Below are 22,727 nucleotides of genomic sequence, written 5' to 3' on the forward strand. Positions count from 1 at the left end.
AGTGCTCTGGAAGCTTTATGAATTCAAAAGAAGTAAGGATAACTGATAAACTTTCTTTATCATCCACTTCCTTCTTGGTTTCCCGTGTCCCAGGTGTCCTGGCCACTCTGGAGTCTCCCTGCTGATTATTGACTTTCTCTTTCCTCCTGAGAATGGGGCAGGTATTGAGGACTTTGTCTGACCCTTTTCAACATTGTGATCTGAATCCCTTCACCTAAAATGTGCACCCTTTAATCATGCAATGAATCTTTGTTGAAATATGAATATACATTTGATATCAGTATAGCAATGTAAAATGTCTACTGCTTCCTCTTCTTCCTCAAAGAGCCCTTGGAGTGATATGATGGGATATTATTTGCCTATAAGAACTGTAACTCTGACTGAGGTTTTAAATCTGAGACCTAGCTTTACCAAGCTCTGGAAACATGGGCTGTTTAAATTCTCTATGTTAAATTTATGATGTGTAAGTTGTTTATAGAACTTTTAAGGGGGGTATTTTTGGCTAAAGGACTTTTTATGTATCATGAAATATTATTTTTTTAGTAGTACTGATTCATCATCTAGTATGAACCAAACATTGATATAGATGATAAGGACACAGTAGTGACCAATCAATGTAAGTCTCTTGCTGTGGGAAGTCCTTCAGTCTAGGTCTTGCTTTTATTGGATAATGAATGTTTTGTCTAGTGGCTTAGCAGAATAGAGCTAGGCATAGAAAACTAAACTGAATGCTGGGAGAAAGAAGGTAGAGTCAGTGAGATGTCATATAGCCACCCGAGACAGACACGCTGGAACCTTGCCAGTAAGCCATAGCCACGTGGCAATACACAGATTAATGGAGATGGGTTAGTTTAGAATATAAGATCAAGCCAGGAATACTCTTAAGCTATTGGCCAAATAGGATTACAAATAATATGCTTCCTGAGTGATTATTTTGGTTCTGGGCAGTTGGAAATGAACAAGCAGCCATCTAATAAATTGGCATGTCAATGTGGGGCTGACTGTATTCATGTAAAACCCGAGAAAGCTTAAAAAGGAATTCTATACACAAAAGAACAGAGTTAAGCATTTTTTTTGGTAGCATTTTCTCAGGTAGGTTCTGTTTGCTAGAGGAAAGGAGAGGTACAATTCTTTTAAAAGAAGGCTTCCTAACTCTGCAATAGCAGCAAAAACTGTGTGACTCCTTTAAGAAGGCTTCCTGGTTTGCCAGCATGAATTGCTTTGACTCTTTTGGGAGGTCCAGCAACAGAACATTTCAGTGGGGTCTGTGAGTAGAGTGCTCCAACACACTTAATGGCAACATAGACCCACATTGTGGCTAATATGAGACAATGTACATGGTTCTCAGAGGCAACAAACATGACTCCACTATGTTGGACTGGGCAGATTAAGCAGGAAGGGCAGTGTGGGCCCTAGCCATGCATGCTTAGCATTAAAAAAGTGCTCCTGGATGGAGATAGAGAGAGAGACCCACATTGGAACACTGGACTTAACTCCCTAGGTCCAAACGAGAAGCTGAAGGAAAGAGAACGTGAGCAAAGAAGGCAAGATCAGAGGGAACCTTCACCCGTTGATGGATGGAGATTGAGACAGAGACCCACATTGGAGCACTGGACTGAGCCCCCAAGGTCTAAATGAGGAGCAGAAGGAGGGAGAACATGAACAAGAAGGGCAGGACCGCGAGGGGTCCGATCATCCACTGATACAAGGGGACTGATCTAACGAGAGTTCACCAAGGCCAGTTGGACTGGGACTGAATGAGCACATGATCCAACCAGATTCTCTGAATGTGGCCGGATTCTCTGAATGTGGCTGGCACGGGGTCTTTCTGAAAAGCCATTGACAATGACACTGGGACTTGTTTCCTCTGCATATACTGGATTTTTGGGATCCAGTCTGTTTGGATGCTCACCTTCCTGAACCTAGAGGGAGGGGGGAGGAACTTGAACTTCCCACAGGGCAGGAAACCCTGACTACTCTTAGGGATGGAGAGGGAGGAGGAGAGGGAGTGGGGGGAGTGGGAGGGTGTTGGGAGGAGGGTCGGAAATGGAAACTTTTATAAATTAATAAACTTTTATAAATTAAAAAAAAGTGCTCCTGGTCAATATGGCCAGTAATTACAGATATGCACTAAAGGCAAACCAGAAGGACCTCTAAATGGGTCACAGTGTTGAATAGATGTAAGTAGGCATGTGAGAGAGAGAGGAAAAAGAGTATAGACAATTGTAAAATAAAAAAGTCGTAGTTTAAAGGAGTAAAGAAAATAAAAAAATACTAAAAGGAAATAGATAAAACAAATAAGCCTCATAAAGATGTAATATATACAGAGTGTCTGGATTATATATATTCTTGTGTTTTCTTTGAATTTTTGACTTTAAATGAGTTAAGTATAGAGAGGCATTTCATTGTATAGGCTGCTAAGCTAAACCATACTTTAAAGGTGTCTTGACTTCAAACTTTGGGTCTATGGATATGCTATTTGAAAAAGAGGTTCTGCATTTGTTCCCACAGAAGATGAGAATTTGTGAAAATCTCCCAGACTAATGTGGTTTGATGGACAAGAACCCCAAAGGGTGGCTGTTAACAGCCCCCCCCCCAAATTACTTTTCCCAACAAAAACTAGGAAGCAGTTTGGAGCGAACTATGCCCAAATTTCTAAATATCATTTATAAATGTTTGTTTACATTTAAATGGGGATATGTTATAGAGATTTGTATTGTTATGGATCTTGGTTTATTGATACAAATTTAAGGTCAATTTTGTTATATTAACCTTGAATTTTGTATATTTGTATATAAATATATATAAAAATTTGTATATTTCTGCTCTCAATTAAAGTATTGTGTTTGTGTGGATCATTTAAAAATGTAATGGATAATTAAGACATACAGGTTGATAGATAATCATCTATAATTGTCAAAACCTGTAGTCATGTTAGTTAGGTTTTCTAGATGTACAGAGATATATTTCAGATGGATAGATATCATTTAGATCTTTCAAAGACTGCAGAATATCGATTTAAAATGTTTAAATAACTTACAACTTTTTATGACAGTGAGATAAGTCTGCTCCTGGCAGCACCAATCTACTTCAAGAGAATGATGGGCATCGAAGAGACTCCTATGGCGTCTGTTAGCCATTTGGGCAAGAAACTGCTTTTGACTGAACTACTTGACTGGACATTTAGGACCTACAAAAAAATGATTGCTGACATTGCCTAAAGTAGGCGAGAAAGCACTTTGGAGTTCCTGCTTCAAAGAAAGAGTCTGCCAGACATTCTGCAGGACACAGAAGAAAGTGACTGACAAACTGCCAATATAGGAAGAACTGTCTTTGTAATTTTCTGCTTTGTGGAAAAGTCTGCTGGATATTATGGGGCTGTAGGCTGAAGATGGATGCTCCAACAATACTGAAGAACTCTAGGCAACTGTCTGGGTAGTGAGATATCTCTTTCATTTCTAGAGTTTTGGAAGTTGCTTACAATGCACTTCCTGATAACTTAGATAATCTTATGTCCTTCTAGAGTCTTTGATGGAGTTGAAGAATAGATAGTTTTATAGTTTTTCTTAGTTATGATAAGAGATAAAGTAGATATAAATATTGTAACCATAATTCTTGCTTGATACCTGTGTTGTTATATGTAATTTTATTGTGTTAATATTAAAACCTTCCTTTTTATTTAAACAGAAATGGGGCAATGATGTGGGAAATCCTTCTGTCTATGTGTTGTTTTAATTGGTTAATGAATAAAGCTATTTTGGCCAGTGGCTTAGCAGAATAGAACTAGGTGGGGAAAACTAAACTGAATGCAGGGAGAAAGTAGGTAGAGTCAGTTAGATGCCATGTAGCCATGCACAGGAGACAGACATGCTTGCTGGTAAGCCACAGCCATGTGCAGATACATAGATTAATGGAGATGGGTTAATTTATGATAAAATAGTAAACCAGGAATACACTTAAGCTGTTGGCCAAATAGTTTTATAAATAATATACTTTCTGAATGATTATTTTGGTTCTGGGCAGCCAGAAATGTACAAAAGGTCTCTCCCAACATACTCTAAATAGATTTTGGTGAAAGTACATGCTTGATAATTGATTTAAGTATAACAGGTTTATAAATTTAACTTGTATGAGACTTCAATCTAAATTCTGGTTGGTGTACAAATAAATTCTTTCTATTTCTCCAATAAGTTCTTTATTTAGTGTCTATAAAGTATATATTTTAGACAACAGCACAGTTGCCAGTTAATAATGGCATGGGAGGAGCATTCTGAGGAAGGTCTACCTATAAAAAGGTATAGAAGCCTCACCTCTAAGTGGAATACTTATAATTGAACCACAATGCATACATATATATCTCAAGAAATGATGTGGGAAGTCCTGCTATATATGTGTTGTTTTTATTGGATAATGAATAAAGAAGCTGCTTGGGCCTATTACAGAATGGTGCTAGGTGGGAAAACTAAACAATACTGGGAGAAAAAAAGGCATGGTCAGAGAGATGTCATTTAGCTACCATAGGAGACAGTCGCACCAAAGCCTTGCCCAGTAAACCACAAGCCTTGTGGTAAAATATATAATAATAGAAATGGGTTAATTTAAGATGTAAGAGCTAGCTAGAAATATGTGTAATCTATTGGTCTAACAGTATTCCAAACAATATAGTTTCTGAGTGATTATTTCAGGTCTGGGCATCTGTGAATGGATGAGCAGCCTCCACCAACAAAGAGATATATACACAAGAGGAAAAGTATGATGGGAGAGAAATAAGAATAGTGATGTTCAAGTATAAAAATTAAATTATTACAATGTAATATTGATTTACATTTTAATTCAAATATTCATTATATAAATGTGTGAAACTCTCAAACAAGAAAAATAAAAAATGAATGCCCAAAATAAACAAATAAGAGATATTGTAACATGAGGTGGGGCCTGTTTGTTTGTGTTTTTGTCCTGTCCGGTCCCCCAGCTGTTTAGTCTCAGAGAAAAATCACACACAGAGATCTCCATAAGTTATAAAGATGATTGGCCCATTAGGTCTAGCCTCTTACTAGCTAACTCTCACATCTTGATTAACCCCTTTTTCTGATCTATGTTAGACATGTGGCTCAGTACCTTTTTTCAGTGGGGCAGTTCACATCCTGCTGCTTCGGTGATCTGGGCAGGAGTGGGAAGAATCAACTTCCTCCTCCCCAGAATTCTCCTGCTCTCCTTGCATCATTTCCACTTCCTGTCTGGTTTTCCCACCTATACCTCCTGCCTGGCCAATCAGCGTTTATTTATAACATGGTTGACAGAATACAGACAATTCTCCCTCACCAAGATATAAAATTATTTATTTAATATTGATCATGTGTAATTCAGAAAAACTATCAGTAAACAATTTTTTTTTATATTTAACATTTTCTTAGACCAATGTATCTGTTTCTTCTGTTGTGTTTTCAATGTCTGAGATTTTCTCTTTCATCTATCATATTTTGTTGATGATTCTTTCATCTGTAGTTACCTAGATTTCCATTTCCAGAATTCCCTTGGGTTGTGTTTCCCCTGTTGCTCCTTTTCAGATATTGGACACTTCTATTCATTTCCTTTAACTATTGTGTTTTTCTTGTCTTTTTTGACATTCATTAAGGGATTTATTCATTTCCTCTTTAAGGGCCTCTGTCATCTACACAGGTTGGTTTGAAGATCTTTTTCTTGTGCTTCAGCTGTGTTGTCATATTCAAGGCATGCTGTAGTGGGGTGGCTAGGCTCTGGTGGGGACATACTGCCATCATTGTTGTTTGTGTTCTTACACTGACATTTAGGCGTCTGGATTTGGAGAGACTATAGGTCTAGTTGCCAATTTCTGCATTTGCCTTTGTTGGATAAGTATTTTCTTTCTTGGTTTCTGTTTCCTCTCTGATCTTCTAATTGGTGGCCTGTGCTTGGTAGAGGTTCACTGCCCAAGTTAGGAACTAGACTTCTGATGGCCTGGATCATCTCAGGTCCAGCAATGGGACCAAATTCGGGGATAAAGTTCTGGCTATGTGCATGACACTGATCTGCCAGTGATCCTTTGAAGTTCAGGATACTGGCCTGGTTTCTGATTTGGTAAGAGGCCTCTGTCTAATTTTTAAGGAGCTGACCTGGTTTCTGGGTTTAGGCTCCTGGTCTGGCCTCTGGTGGCTTAGAAGTCTTCTACCAAATAGTAGGTTGGGATACAGTGATGAGGAGAGGTGGACAATTTGAGTTGTTCTGGGCAGGTATAAACAAGTTTGGGGAGTTTGCTTGCCTGATTTTCAGGGAGCTGGCATGGTCTTAGGTGGAATAGGTGGCTTCTAACAGAGGTATGGGCCAGAATATTGTAATGAAAAAAGGAGGAGCAGTTGGGGATGTTCGGATATGTGCGGGCACTCGGATCCGTGCAGGCAGGGTGGGCGACAAACTTACCTTTGGTCTGGGAGCTGTTTTAGTGGTGTAGGAGACGTCCACTAGAGGTAGGATTTAGAATCCAAAGCATTTTAATGATAAATGTTTTTTTCTCAGTGAAGAAGACAAATATTATCTAGAAATAAAGAGTATTTATCAATTCCAAGTGGTAAACTATGTACATGCATGGGACCTCGCCCCTCTTGGAAGAGAAAAATCTTTACTACTATACTGTTCTTATTTAAAGATTGTTGCTTTCCTGCTACATTGTTTGAGATAGGATGAGGCAGTTCACATACAAAACAAGAACTCTACTCAGGAACCATTTCACAGCCTATTAATGTGTTTAAAATATAACTTCTGACTATTACTAATAGAACAGTAATGAACATGGATCGACAAGTGTTTCTGTATTAAGTTGTAGTGTCCTTTGAATAGTGTACAAGAGCAGTATAGCTAGATCTTGAAGTAGAACAATTCTCATCTTCCTGAGGAGACCCCACTGATTTACATAGTGGTTATACCAGTTTGTGTTCCCACCAGCTGTAAAAAGTATTCCCCATGCCCCACAGCCAATATGTGCTGTCATTTGTTTCATTTATCTTGAACATTCTGACTGATGTAAGACGAAATATCAAAGTAGCTCTGATTTGTAGTGCCCTGATGACTAAGGGACCATTTATCTGTTTCTTAGACATTTTTTTTCCTATTTTTTGACCTTCTTGCTTAGTTATGTACTCGATTTTAATTGCATTATTTGCTTTCTTGTTGTTTACTTGTTAAAGTTGCTTATGTATCTTAAACAATACACCTATATTGACTTTGTAATTGGTAAATATTTTTCTCATTCTCTAGCCTGTCACATTTTCTGATTGATGATATCTTTACCATATAAAAGTCTTTCAGTTTCTTCAGCATAGATGTTCATCAACTAATGAAGAGTACATGAAAACGTAATATTATTCAGTTGTTAAAAACAAAATTGCAAAATCCTTAGATAAATGGATGGAGCCAGGAAAAGATGATCATAAGTGAAGTAACCCATACCCTAAAACAACATATATTGTACCTTTTCTCTTATATGTAGGTGTTACCTAAAACAGTTCATAGGCATGGGACAATCAGTATAGCCTCAAAGAATAGGTATCAAGTAATTAATTGGAGGAAAGGGAAGACTCTCCCAAGGAAGGGGAAATAGAATATATTGTTATGGAAATGCAGAGGGTATACTGGAGCAGAAAGATCAAATAGAGTTGGGGAGATGAGGAAAGGGAGAAATACAGGAAGTGACAAATAACGCTGAGGGTTTTTTGAGGCATCAAGTTGAAATATACTACTGCAGATGATATATATATATATATAATAAATTTAAATGAGTCATGGAAATATATATAAAATAATAAATCTAAATGGAGTCGTGGATATATATATATATATATATATATATATATATATATAATAAATCTAAATGGAGTCATGGAATGATGTGGAAGACAATGACCCAATGAGATGTCTCTCACTTTATCCCAAAGTGAAACCTCCAGTTGCAGAATAGATTATATATAGCTTAGTTATTAGCCGAAGGGGCCCCATGAGAACACCCAGCATTTCAAGCTTATACCAAGGTTAATGATTACTCTCTACAACTGATGACAATGGCATATCAATGTATCGGCGAATCAATCCCACACCAGTTATGTTTTAAGGGGTTATTTATTTTGGGGGGGGGAAACTTACATACACCATAAACCGTCAGGAAGGGAGCCTAGTCACTGGAACAGGAGCCTGGAGCAGGAGCCAGGAGCAGGAGCTGGGAGCAGGAGCCAGGACCAAGCACCGGAACGAAGAGGGCCTGATCCGGATCTGCTTCTCTTTTTAAAAGAGAAATATACCACGCCCCAGTGGGCTGGTATTTCAGCAGCTATTGGCTGACAGAGCCTGCTGCACTGTGTGCTCGTGCTTCAGCGACTATTGGTTGAGGCAGCGAAAGTTACTCCCACAACACCTCCCCCTTTTGTTTAATGTGGCTAACATAGATAAGGATAATGGGGTAATATATGTTATAAGAGTTAACAAGAAGCATGACCTAATGCGCCAATCAGTTTATAACCTTTCGGAGTCTTGTTCGTGATTTTCTTTGGGGCCTGCCTGCTGTGGGGTACTGGGTGGGACAGATACCCCAACAAGCCGGCCCTCATGTTACATCAATGAAGAAAACACAAGCTCATTAAATTTGGAGAAGTCCAGTTGGCACCTAGAGCCTTCACCCAACTGACTAGTGTTTACAGTTTTAGAAGGCACTCTGTACAGTACCAGAAGAGAAAAGTAATCACAAACCTAGCTACAAACCCTGTGATCTATAACAGAGACCTGCCCACATGACATATAGTTCAACAATAGCACAAACATACGGGAGAAACCAGCAGCTCTCTGATTTTTAAGGTACATTCTATGAAATCAAATCCATGTTTGACACGCTGCAGGTGGTGAAAGAACCTGAGACAAGATAAGCCATGAATTTAGGGAAAAAAAATTTCTGCTAAAGAAACATAGCAATAAAATAACTCCTAATGACATTCTCTAATACCATTCATTGATCAGTGTCTCATTCTGCTATCATCAGCTAAGCTTACATAATAGAGTACATAAGAACTAACACAGAAACCCACAACTGACTTTATTCATTTGATGGTGTACCTGGAACATTCAGTCCTAGATAGAATGTTTCACCAAGTTCCTCCTCAGGGATCAGGGACAAGAGCACAGAAAAATAGAAAACAAATTTCTCCAATAGGGTCTCTGGGTCTAGTAACCACATGTAAGGGTAAGCCCCATGCTCAGCAACAGATGACCAACACAAATGAACATGATAATATATTTCTCTCACATAATTTGTTTAAACATTTTTCATCTTATTGGTCTTTTTATACTACATTATATTTTCTAATTTTGTATTTTAATAGTTTGCGTGTGTGTATGTGTGTTTCTTGTGTTTTATCTTTTTCATTTCTAATTCTTGTTTGTTTGGTTTTGGTTTGTTTGCCTGCTTCTTTTTCTTAAGAGAGAGAAATAAAGGGCATTAAGTTGAATCTATGGGGATATACGGAGGATCTGGGAGAAATAGGAGATCAAAAACAGTGATCAGAATATATTATATGGAAAAGGTTTTTTTCAAATAAAAAATCAATCATACATAAACACAAAGAAAGCTATGTATGAATAATTGAAATAAATGTGCATTCACATGCATGTATTCAATATAAATGAGATCATATTTTAAAAGAATAGCTTATATTTATCTGACTCATGGTTGAGGATCAAGATGTGGGTTCTCAGCAACTCCACCATTCAGCTCTCCCTCTGAATCCTTAAGCCAAATTAAATACTCTCTTTTATAAGTTATCTTCTTTATGGCGTTTTGTCACAGCAATTGAAGAGACAGAAGTTGCTACCAGACTATGGACTGTTGTTGTAATGGCCTGGTCATGACATCTCTTAGACAGAGATGGACAGCGTTGGGATAGAAAAGTGGTTGAATATTTTAAATGGAGTTCAGTGATGAATATTATAGCAAGACAGTTCTGAGAGCATATGAATATTAAGCCCACCTCAAGAGGTTTCAGATGGAAACCATATTAGAAATGAGAACAGAGATTATTCTTGTGATATTTTGGCCAAAAATGTTGCTGCTTTCTGCTCTTATGCTAAGAATTTGCTTGAGACTAAATTATAAATATAATAGGTGAATTTCCTTGGTGGTGGACATTTCAACAGCCAAATGTTGAGTCTGTCATGTAATCACTTTTATGCAGGTCAAAATGTAAAATAACAACTGAGGCTCAACAAAATGCAAAGCAAATACTTTGAAGAATAAAGAAGCCCTCAAAAATTTAGTGTCAGATCTAAGACTTGTGCTAAAATAGGTGAACTGATTATATTATGACCTGATCCAAAAAAGAATAAAGGGAATTGATTCCTTCTAGGCAAGACACCACCAAGCTCTGCTTTCAACAGGTGAAAAGGAAAGTCCTAACAAAGTTTCTGCTTCTACAAACTAACAAATCAAACTGCTATGAAAGCAGCTCAAAATTTCCAGGGTTGGTAGTCCCACTTGCCATATGATTCGTGATTTAGTCCTGAAAGATACATGAGTAAAATCAGCATAAATACAGTTACTGAATCCAGGTGTGTGGCCAAAGAATGCCTGCATGGATTTCCTGAGAGGCTGTTTTGTGAAGCTGTAGAAGTGAAGCCTTGATGGCGTTAATAATCCCAAGATGTTAGCGGTGCCAGAGTTTTGGGATATCTACCAAGAAGAGCTGCATGCAGGGAGGAGAACCAGTTCCAGAGAGAGAAGGATGTGGCAGGAAGCAAAGCATTATGGGTAGAGTGACCTAAGCTCTCGGATCTCAGATGTAAACATATAGAACTTGGAGTTTGCCCTCCTGGGAGTTTTTAGTCTCATTTTGGTCCAGTATTTCCATGCTATACCCCCATTCCTCCTGATTGGAATAGTAATGCATATTTTGTGGCATTGTATATTTTAAATTGTATGTTTGTAAGTTTGCTCATTATTTTACAAATAAATTGCAATTCGGTGATAGCCTTGAGTTTCAGAAGAGGTTTTAGACCTATAAACAATATTGAAATCAAAAAACTATGAGGACTTTTGAAATTGGACTAAATGAAATTTACATTATAATACTGACACAAGGCTATAGAATTAGAGAGTGCAATGCGCTAATCTGAGTGAGAATGATCACAATAGGATCATGTATTTGACTGCTTTATTCTCTGTTGGTAGAACTGTTTGGGGAAGTATTTAGAGGTGTGGCCTTTTGAGAAGAAGTGCTATTGGAGAATGTTTGTCACTGGGAACAGTCTTAAGATTCTGTAAGCAGTGACTGCTCATTCATTTCCCAGCAGCTCAGACCCGAATAATCACACAGAAACTATATCAATTACAACACTGTTTGGCCAATAACTTGTAAATAATTCTAGCTAACTCTTACATCTTGAATTAGCCCATTCTATTACTCAGTGAATCTCCATGAGGCTATGGCCTACCTGTTTGCTTCTGGCTAGCAGCTGGTGGCTTTCTCCTTTGGCAGCTACATGGTAAGTCCTTTACCTACTGTCTCCCTATCTCTGTTATGATTTTCTGCCTGGCTTGGCTCTGTTAAGCCATTGGCTGAAACAGCTTTTGTATTAACCAACATTAATAAAACATATTCACAGCATACAGACGGGAATCCCACATCATCTCCCCTATTGTGTTTAAATAAAAAGGAAGGTTTTAACTTTAACAGTAAAATTGCATATGCGAAATAGTTACTAAGAAAGAATTATAGTTACAACATTTAGTCATTTATCCCATCTCTGTGATTCTAAAGTTTTATATCTAACTTTTCCTGTATCATAATTAACAAAAAGTATAACTATCTGTCTTAAACTCCCCAAAGACCCCAGAAGGATAGAATATTACCAATGCTAATAGGAAGTGCATTGTAAGCAACTTCCAAATTTCTAGAATTGACAGAGCCATCTTGCTGCCTGGACAGTCACTCAAAGTTCTAAAATATTGGGGCATCCATCTTGAGCCTACAGGCCCAGATTATCTGACAGACTTTTCCATGATGCATGATATTTGAAAGACTGTTTTGCCTTTATTGGCAGTTTGTCAGTAACTTTCTTCCATATCCTTCAGAATGTCTGGCAGACTATTTAATGAAGAAGGAACCCATCTCACCTTTAGGAAAGTTCAGTAGTCACTTTTCTGTGCATCATGTACATTCAGTTCACACAGCATAACATCAAGCAGTCAAGGCAAGAGCAGTTTCTTGTCCAAATGGCTAACAAACTCCATAAGGAGCCTCTTTGATGCATATCATCCTCGTAAAGTAGATTGGTGCTCCCAGGAGGAGCTGTGTCACATTGTCATGAAAAGTTCTAAGTTCTTAAAACATTTGAAATGCTATATCCTGTTAATCTTTGAAAGGCTTGAAGAATACCTATCCATCTGATATATCTCTCTATACATCTAGAAAATCTAATATGACTGCAAGGTTGACTATTATAGCTGACTATCTATTAACCTGTATTTCTTAATCATACATTACATTTTTAATGAACTGTACAAACAAAATACCTTAATCAAGAGCAGAAATATAACTGTTAAGAAAAACCTGTCCACCCACACAAAGAACTCCAATCAAACCAGATTAAGCCAAATCAAATGCCTGTGTTTAGTAGATGGCAAACTGCTGGGTAGCAGGGAACATGGCAGGGGGAAGACAGAGGGTACACACAAGGAAACCCAAAACTGTGTGATCCTTGTACCAGCACAAACCTAAATACCCTGTGAGAGGGGTCAGTGCTTGACCAGATGACAGTTGGAATCCAAGTGCTTGGTAGGCTGGGAGTTGGAGTCTGGACCAACATTCCAGACTCCTTGGATAAAGGCGTGTGACAAGGAGCTGAGGTAATATTTATGACCAACATTTTATACTCTCTTTGGATAAGTGGGCATTGGCTCAAGTTTGGCTACTTCCTGCAGGCATGGGGCGAAGTGGGAGAGGGGAGAGCTGAGAGTTTGCACCCTCATGCTCATCAAGAGGAGTGACTGGGATGGCATCCAGTTTGCTGTCATCCTGAAGTCCTTAAGTAGCTGCTTTTTGAGGAAGGAGAGAAGGCAGGTGGTTAGGAAAAAAAAAATATTGTTACTACTGGTCCTGTGCATTACCTGCCAGAAAGTAAGGAACAGGAAAGTACCCTGGCTGGTTAGGTGAGGATTGGGTGTATCAGGTACAACCAGTTTAGTCTGTAGGTTTCCTTTATCTAGGAGAGTTGGTACCAATGATGAAGTCCCAGGAGCTTTCCAGGAGCTGGTGCAGGTGCTTGGCATTATCTGGAGAGCACTTTGTGAGTTGGTCTTGGTCCAGGCAGCAGGAGTGACCTGTGAAATATGCTTGAAACTGGCTGGGGTTAGCAAAAAGCTCTGAGACAGTTAGTTTTTTTTTTTTTTATTTTTTCCAGACCTGATTTTGATACAGCAGTAAAACTTTTCCAGGAAACTGTAAGAGAACTGGAACAGATTTACATAATAACAAGAGGCTATTGCTTTAGGTTATAAGGTATAAACATTTTAGAATACAATTAAAGTAAACTGGAAACTTTGAACCTCTGAAGATACACCTGAAACCTGTTAATCCTAAACTATAAAGCCTGTTAAGTTTTCAAATATCCTACGACAGATCTGGGAGGGATAAATGAACAAAAATGAGACAGCTTTTAATTACTCAGGCAATCCCAGATCCTCTCCTTGTCCTTGGAGCACACCAGTCTTAGAAGCAATGCTTACTATTAGCTGTTGATTACAAGAGGCTCAAAGATTTTTTTCCTGTTGGGGGAAGATTTTAGTCTACCTGTCTTCTCAGGATGAGATGATTGATTCCCCCGAAAGGCATCTAGGAAGCTGACGAGGTGAAAAGCCGTTTTTTGTAGGGCCCTGTTCCCCCTTTACTCCCTGGGGTGCATCTGGAGGACAGTTTTGGTTAGCCAGCTAAGCTTCCAGCTAGTTTCTGTTATCTCTGCTATAGCCTGGTGATTTAGCTGAAGGACTTTGTTTCACCTTTGGTATGGTAATTTCCCACCTCTCGGGAGAGTTCCCACAAGGTGCCTAATTCTCTCTCCCGGCTTGACCCACTGTCTGTCGCTGCTATCCTCCCCCAACCCCCTGCCTGGGAAGGAGTTCCCACACGTCGCCAAACGCCAAACCCCCCTTCCTTCCCCGCCCCCGGCTGGGGGGGAATTCCTTTACTGGGGCCAAGATATATTAGCTAACTTACATCTTAAGCTAACCCATTTCTAATAATCTGTGAATCTCCACAAGTCTTTGACCTACCTGTAAGGTCTGGCTCATAGCTGGTGGCTTTCTCCTTTGGCAGCTACATGTCATCTCCTTGACTCCACCTAATCTCTCTCTCTCTCTCTCTCTCTCTCTCTCTCTCTCTCTATATATATATATATATATATATATATATATATATATATATATATACATATATATATATATATATATATATATATATATATATATATCTGTTCTGATTTTCCACCTGACTTTACTCTGCTAAGCCATTGACTAAAACAGCTTCTTTATTAACCTATGGTAATAAAACATTTGTGGTATACAGAGGCAAATCCCACATCAAGGTTTCAAAAGACTTGTGTAATTCTTTGTTCTCATTCTCTCTCTCTCTCTCTCTCTCTCTCTCTCTCTCTCTCTCTCTCTCTCTCTCCTTTGTGGTTCTGTATCAAGATGTAAATTCTCAGGCATTTTTTCACTCCACCATCATGAATTCTAACCCTATGAAACCCTAAACCAAATTAATATTGTATGTTGTAAATTGCCTTAGAGGCCAGAGTGGTGGCGTACTCATTTAATTCTGACATTCTTGGGGTAGAGGCAAGCAGATCTCTATGAGGTTGAGGTCAATCTAATCTGCAGAGAAGGCTTTAGGGACAATCAGAACTGTTATACGGAGAAACCCTGTCTCAGAAACAAACAAATGAATAAATACATAAATGGCTTTAGGCATGATTTTTAGTATAGCAATAGAAAAGTAACAAGACACTCTCTATATTTCAATTTTCTCCTTTCTAGATGTGATTGTATTTGTAAATATATGAGTTTAGTTATTGAGAATAAGCAAAAGTACCACAAACTATATCAGATACTTGGAAACACATATATAATTTGTTAGTAAATACATCAAGAAAAAGTAGCTTCCTATTATGTCAAGAATATAGATATAAATAAAATCAATATTTAACCAGGAATTAAGTTAAGCATTGTAACATAAAATTTATAAAGTAAACAATAAAAATACATAACATACAAATTTAAAAACTATTGCATATGTGTATTTCTTTTTTAAATCTGAAAGTAAGTTCATTAAATAAATATTTATGTAATAAATATTACAAACCAATACTACAATTCCCTCAGGTGGGCTAGCATTTGATTGGCTCATTTGAAAAACAATTTGGACATACATATTGTGAACTATAACAAAGAATTACCCTTTGAATATATTTCTATTTCTGTGAATGAACTACAAGAAACAATCTAAAATGTGTGAAAAGTCTGAGACATAGTTTAAGCTTCTATCTAGTCAAGTCTTTTGACTAAAATCAAAGCTAGTATCTAAAGTTACACAATGTTTTATATAGATGATAGGGGAGTTCAGCCAATCATATTCTGTTCTTGGGGCGTGTCGCCCTTAGGCAAAAGTTTACCTATAAACCTGGCGAGTGCACTTCCCCATCTCTCTCTCTCTCTCTCTCTGTCTCTCTCTGTCTCTCTCTGTCTCTCTCTCTGTCTCTCTCTCTGTCTCTGTCTCTGTCTCTCTCTCTCTCTCTCTCTCTCTCTCTCTCTCTCTCTCTCTTTCTCTCTCGCCTGGCTCCTGCGTCCGGATGGATCATTGGGATTCTGGTGTAAGTCTTCCTTCTGTTTATTAAAGCTGTATATTTTGTATTAAGCTAGTCTGGAGGATCTTTTATCACCGATCGCACCGCGCCACTTGCCACTTCGTATAGATCATAGTCTCAGGTAATAATTCAAATCACTCAGTTAGAAAAGAGACCAAATTAGATATTTTAAATAATATTATAGTTGCAAATTAATATATATGTTATATCAAATAGATAAAAGTATATACAAAGACTGTCATGTGCATTCTAGTACATATGTTACTTAATTAAGTACATATGTTACTTAATTAAAGTGACTGTTATTTGGTGCTGGCATTTAAACACAGTGTTTTGCACATGCTAGGCATATTCTTCACAACTGACCTATATCTCTAATAGCAGGTAAACTGAATTTTGAATAAACATCTATTGCATAACTTTAATGAAACATATACATCTAGAAGGCAAATAACATCAAATGTAGTTTTTTTATGCACTAAGCTTTTATCATTTATTCCTATATCTGTAAATAGATATTTCTATGATTTGTTATATTAATCTATTTTACTTTCTTGCCTTTTTGTCACACATTTGCTTTTATTGAAAACACCAGGTGGGACACTTGTAGCAATGGTAAAAAAAAAAAAAATTAAAAATACCGGGGACTTGGTGAAGCTGTCTGGTGGGTACCCTTTGGGACTCATATGCAGATGCCACCCCAGATCAGGAGGAAGAGGACTTCAAAGGCCACGAAGAACGAGGCTACTAAGAAGATGAAGTGCTCCTTGTAAATATAATGTGTGTAATTGGTGGAGAAGACCTTGTAAATGAAGAACCAGGAGGTGAAGAACATGCTGTTAACTAAAAGTACAACAACCAGGTGTGGAAAAACAGCTTGCTTGATGGGGCTTGTGTGACTGATTACTCATGGCCTTGAGCTACATTTTGCCTTTTACAGGATAAACCTTACTTATCTGTTTATTAGAGTCTGTTTCCTTGTAATTTTAGGGCTCAAGCATAAGGCCTTGTACATTGTTATACAAAGAGGGTGGCCCTTTGTTTGTCCTGGCTGCCCGGCTATCTGACACCCAAGATAACCACATAGAAACTGTATTCATTAAATTACTGCTTGGCCCATTAACTCTAGCTTCTTATTGGCTAATTCTTACATCTTAATTTAACCCATTTCTATTAATCTGTGTATCGCCATGTGACCGTGGCTTACCGGCAAGATTCTAACCAGCGTCCATCTCAGGCAGGAGATCCATGGCGTCTGCAACTCTGCCCTTCTTCCCAGGAGTCAGTTATGTCTTCTCTACCTACCTAATTTCTGCCCTATCAGGCCAAGTAGTTTTTTTATTAATTAACCAAGGAAAGCAACACATAAACAGAAGGAACTACTACACCAGTACATATTAGGCCAATTCTCTACCTGTGAGTCCCATTTCAAGACCTATTCTGGAATTTCTAAGCTTGATACAGTACGTATGTGATATATTTACAGATACAAGTACTTGTATTAAGAAAATATGTGAGCCTACAAGCAAATTATTTCTACAGAGGTCAAATGATATATGCATAGGAATATAAAAAGAACATAATTTCTCTGGGTAAGAATCTGTTTTCTCGGGCTGAAGAGATGGCTCAGAGGTTGAGAGCACTGACTGCTCTTCCAGAGGTCCTGAGTTCAATTCCCAGCAACCACATGGTGGCTCACAACCATCTATGAGACCTGGTGCCCTCTTTTGGTGGGCAGGAATGAATGCAGACAAAACATTGTATACATAATAAATAAATAATAATAAAAAAAGAATCTGTTTTCTCCTGTTAGTCTAAAATCTTCCCATCATCAAATATTTATCATGGGTTACTAGGAACTTAGCAGTTGCTAGGGGTGAGCTTGAATCAGTTCATACCCTTTAGGTGTTTGACACACAAGGGATCTTCTCACTATTAGCATTTCTAAAGCATAAGAAATATACATATGTGTACATTGACCCATGAATAAATTCAAAATGACCTTCAAATTTACAGAGAAAATGGTTATACCCAATAGTCTCCATAGATGGATTCTATTAAAAAATGGTAACCAAATAGAAACTAAAATTTTCTTTAAAAATATAAAAGCAAAACCAAAGAAAAACTAAAATAAAAACAAACAAAGAAACAAAATATTATAGTTAAGCTAAAGTTTTTTTCTGAGATTTGGAAGTGCACATACTGGGTAGAGCAAGAGCACTGATTGTTCTCAGCATGAACACAATACACAATTAGTATTTCTAAGAAATTGGTAAAATCTCCATTTCTACACGTGCTGTTTCTGCTTTCTTCTGTTTCTTCTACAACTTTTTCAGGTTGTAAATTAATTACATCAATCCCTCTTCTCTTTCTTACTTGCCACCTCTCTGATATATATCCTCGTGCTCTTTCAAACTCATCGTCTCTTTTTGCATTAATTGCCGTTACTTTTTTTTAAGTAAAATAGCTTTTTATTCAGCCTCTTTTCATGCCAAAATGTTCTGTACATACTCCACTATAATTAGCTGTTACATGCATGTATATAAATATATGTATGTATGAATACACTAAATACATAGACACAGCCTGCTCAACTCATATAATGTTGCCTGCATGTATGTTTTCAGGGCTGAACACTTGGTATTAGATAACTCATTGTGCTCATCCCCGAGGAAGACTGTTTATCTTGCTCTCATCATTTCTCAGTTGCTTTATAGCTCTTTGTGTAAAGTTGAGACCACATGATTTTTCTCTGTCCCCTTTACCAGGTCTATTGTTGTACTTGTTCAGCTGATGTTTAGTGGTTCATGATTATCTGATAGATGACAGAGATGATGACAGAGCCCAACTCTAAACCCCAGCTTTCCTTGTGAAGATGATGGGGACTATGAACAGTAAGACGTCAATCAGTTGATTGCATAAGTTTTATTAGCTATTGCCCAAATTATGCCAGAAAATAATTTATAGCATGACAAGTAATATAGCACAAAAGTTTACTGTCCTAAAAGATAAAAATGAAAATGACAAGCCATGTGAAAGATCTGAATAACATTCTTCAATAAAAAGTTCTACATCTAACAGTCTTGAGGAAGGTGGAAGGGTGACAGTATTATGTATTCCATACTGTGTGTCGCATAATGCTCTGAATTTCAAAAATCCTGAAATAAACCATTATAGATAATAAATAGCAAGGAGCTAAGAGTTACTCTAGTATTTGAGGCCATGGGAGTATACAGTAGGTGACAACTAGTCTTCAACAGGCTGACATGATAGATGTGTGATTCTTTAATGGGGAATTCCCTCTTGGCAAGGCCATGGGGTCAGTGGCGGTATATAACTATTTGTTGGCCTGTAATTTCTCTTATGAGTCATTTCATTGCTTCCCTAAGAATAGCTTTGGGTGTTTTCCCGCTGCTTGTGTGTTTATCTTGTGAAAACTTTTCATCTACTGGGCACACATATACATGTGGATGGTCAGGAAAATGACTTCTCATTAAGCTTTATGATTTTTATATATATATAAAATATACTAGGACAAGCTTTGTAACTAGATCTATTGTTCTGTAAGGCTGTACAATACTTAAAGCTGGCTTTGTTCCTATACTTAGACTAACAGGAGGAAACAACAATTTCTCCTCGGTCTAAAGAAAACTGTACACAATTAATTCATTTTTTTTTTGCCTCAGAGCAAGTTCAAAATAGACTAACAGTTTTTGATCATAGGTTAAAAACTTTATAGCTATGCACAAAGTCAGAGTCACAGGTGTTTAACCGAGGTTCTTTACAAAGAGCCTTAAAAACCATGCCAATTCTTTGTTTGCCAAGTCGAGCTGATAAAACAGCTATAGCTTATCTCTCTGGGCACCGTGCCCTGCTCTCTGGGCACAGTCTTAATCCAGAATCCTTGAGACTTTGTGTTGCATGGTAAAGGGTCTGCCCTATAGCTGGCCCAAATCTTGTGCTTTTGACTATTGAAATGTGACTCTTGTAAATTTTTATTATTGCTTCAAGCCTCCTGTTTAAAAAAAAAATGAATTTAAGATAGGTGAACAGAGAAACAGAGAGAATCAAAACAAAGAATTTAAAGAGATAATTGAAACTAAAGATTTAGAACTATAGAATTGGAACTAAAGAATTGAAGCAAAGAAATATAGACAATTAGGACAAGAGAATAGGAGAGGCAAGAAACATGACTTGAACAGCATGTGTGTGAGTTCATTCTCTACCCCACAGATAAGAAATTTTCTAAGTTCCCTTTGCTAGGCTGTGACCTCTGACCTGAGCTCTGGGAGGTAGGTTTGTGAGCTGGACTCACAAATGACTGAAACTCTCATAGCATGAACTTGCTAAGTAAAATATGAATGACCATGAAAGTATGTGAAAACGTATGTGATAGAGCATACCCGTCATAATTAGGACCTGATTTAGAAAAAAAAAAAAAAAGATTTAGGAGGTTTCACTTAACTGAGTCTCCTCCCAGTTTGCAGACTTTGAACATGCAGCATTCTGCTAGTCTATCTGGGAAAGACCAGAATTAGGATGTAGTTGTTTGTCACAACACTAGAGAATAAATATTTATGAGTTTAAGGTTTTCCCATTTATGCTTTTTTCAAATACAGTACATCAAATACATAACTCATGCATGTTTATTATGAAAATGGAAATAAAGAAATTAAAGAAAAGGAACCCTACCACATGCACCTTACCAGAGGCAGTTCCCCCTCCCATATGCATGTGACTGTGCCTTTATTTGGATTACAGAGATGTAAATACAATATCTTATTCCTGTGATTCAGTTTCTTCATTTTTGAATTCTTTTTTTTTTTTTAAAAAAAAATATTCTTCTCTCATGAAGTACATCCCTACCACAGGTAGTTTTCCCTTCCTCCTCTTCTGGCAGTGTATCTACCACACCCGGGATCCACTGTTCCTCTATTCAACTTCAGTAAAGGCAGGCCTCCCTGGGATATCAACCAAGCATGGTATAACAAATCACAGTAAGACTAAGCACATCCCCTCAATTAAGACTGGACTAGGAAATTCAGTAAAAGTAAAAGAGCCCCCCCAAACAGACAAAAGAGTCAGAGACAGACTCACTCCTTCTGTTAGGAGGTCTCACATTATCAAGTTGCACAACCAGAACATACGCAGAGGACATAGGTCAGACCCAAGAGAGACCCCCTGATTGTTGTTTCAGTCTCTGTGAGTTCCTGTGAACACCGGTTAGTTGATTCTATGAGCTGTGTTCTTGCGGTGTCCTTGGCCCCTCTGCTTCCTTCCTCCCCACTCTTCTGCAGGATTCCTCAAGTCCTTCTAATGTTTGGTTGTGGTTCTCTGCATCTGTTCCCATCAGCTGCTGCATGAAACCTCTCTGATGACGATTATCCTAGGAACTTGTTACAAACCAGAATATCAGTAGAAATCATTTCATTGGCATTTTGTTTTGTTTTCAAGACATTTTAGGTTCTATCTTGGGTTCTATGGACCTATCAAGCCTAAAATAAAGAATAATTGTACTACAATCCACAGACTCTGGGAGGCTAAGTAACAGAAAGGCTAAGTAACAGAAAGGCTAAGTGAGGATGTATGGATCTTTCTGAGAAGGGGAAACAGAATAGATTTTCATCAATGAACTTGGGGGATAGTGAAGATGGGAACATTTGTGAAATCTTTATCTCATCTTCTGAAAAGTTTGAAGCACATGACTAACCTTCTGCATTTAATTTTGCTTTCAATGCTCTTAATCTACCCACACGTTTAACATCTTATTCCATTCCCAACTTAAACCGATATTTGACTCACAAAATGAAAATGATCAAAATGAAAGACATTTTTCAGTAATTCTACCACCATTCTGTTTAAGGGTCATTGACTGCCATCAAAATAAGAAAAATAATAGCACTACCTGAAATTTTAAAGAGAATAATTAAATAGATGAATATATTTAAAAGAACTAGAACAATGACGAGATTATAGCATAAGTTCAATACTGGCTGCTTTGATTATTATCATTATTTTCATCTTTAAAATGCTTCCTTTTACTTGTCTTTCTTTTCTTTTAAAAAAAAATCAGAGTATCGGGCATATAGAACACAGCAAAGTAATGGTACTGCTTTAGCTATTTAACTTATTGGTGCTACAAACTACCAGATGAAAACATGTTAAGGAAGGAAGACTTGGTTTATGTTCACAATTCAGGAATGCAGTCCATCAGAGCAGGAAAGTCCTGGTTGGCAGGGCTTTGGGGCAGCATGTCCCATTTCACCAGCAATCAGAAAGCAAGAATGAGGAAGGCTGCTGCTCACATCATAGCTCCCATTTATTTTTTCAGGTAGTCCAGGACATGGAATGGTACAATAGCAGTTAAGATTGGTTTTCTCATCCCAGTTAACCAAATCTCGATAATCCCGCACAAGTATGCCTGAACACGAAATTAATCTAGTCGCTTCCTCACAGACAGATCCAGAAACTGATCTTTTAGGTGGTGCTAGATCCTGCAAAGTTGACAATATCAACCACAAAAAGGACTGTATTTTCTTTGTATTGTTATGTAGAGAAGGAGAATGTATTGCATACAGGCACAAAGAAGCAAGCCTTAACTGTGAATAGGCATGGAAAGATGGCTCTAAGACTACGTGATATTTTAAAATATTATGTAAATCAAAATAACAAATTAACATAATAAATATTATACAACTGCTTCTAGTGATTATTATTTCCCATGCTCCTTGTTTAACCAAAGCTAATATTTACTGTTCAGCTAAAGATTAAAAATAAATAATTTCATGGAACTTGTAGTATCTTAATTAATCTAATTTCAT

The 22,727-nt window shown here is 37.6% G+C and overlaps 1 pseudogene; it reads right to left on the bottom strand.

The window, feature by feature from the left end:
• Positions 1-16,588: 16,588 nt before the first annotated feature.
• On the bottom strand, positions 16,589-20,316 carry LOC148119635 (dolichyl-diphosphooligosaccharide--protein glycosyltransferase subunit TMEM258 pseudogene; annotated as a pseudogene).
• Between the last annotated feature and the right edge of the window lie 2,411 nt (positions 20,317-22,727).

Source organism: Myodes glareolus, chromosome 15, assembly GCF_982192425.1.
Source record: "Myodes glareolus chromosome 15, mMyoGla1.1, whole genome shotgun sequence".
Taxonomy (NCBI): domain Eukaryota; kingdom Metazoa; phylum Chordata; class Mammalia; order Rodentia; family Cricetidae; genus Myodes; species Myodes glareolus.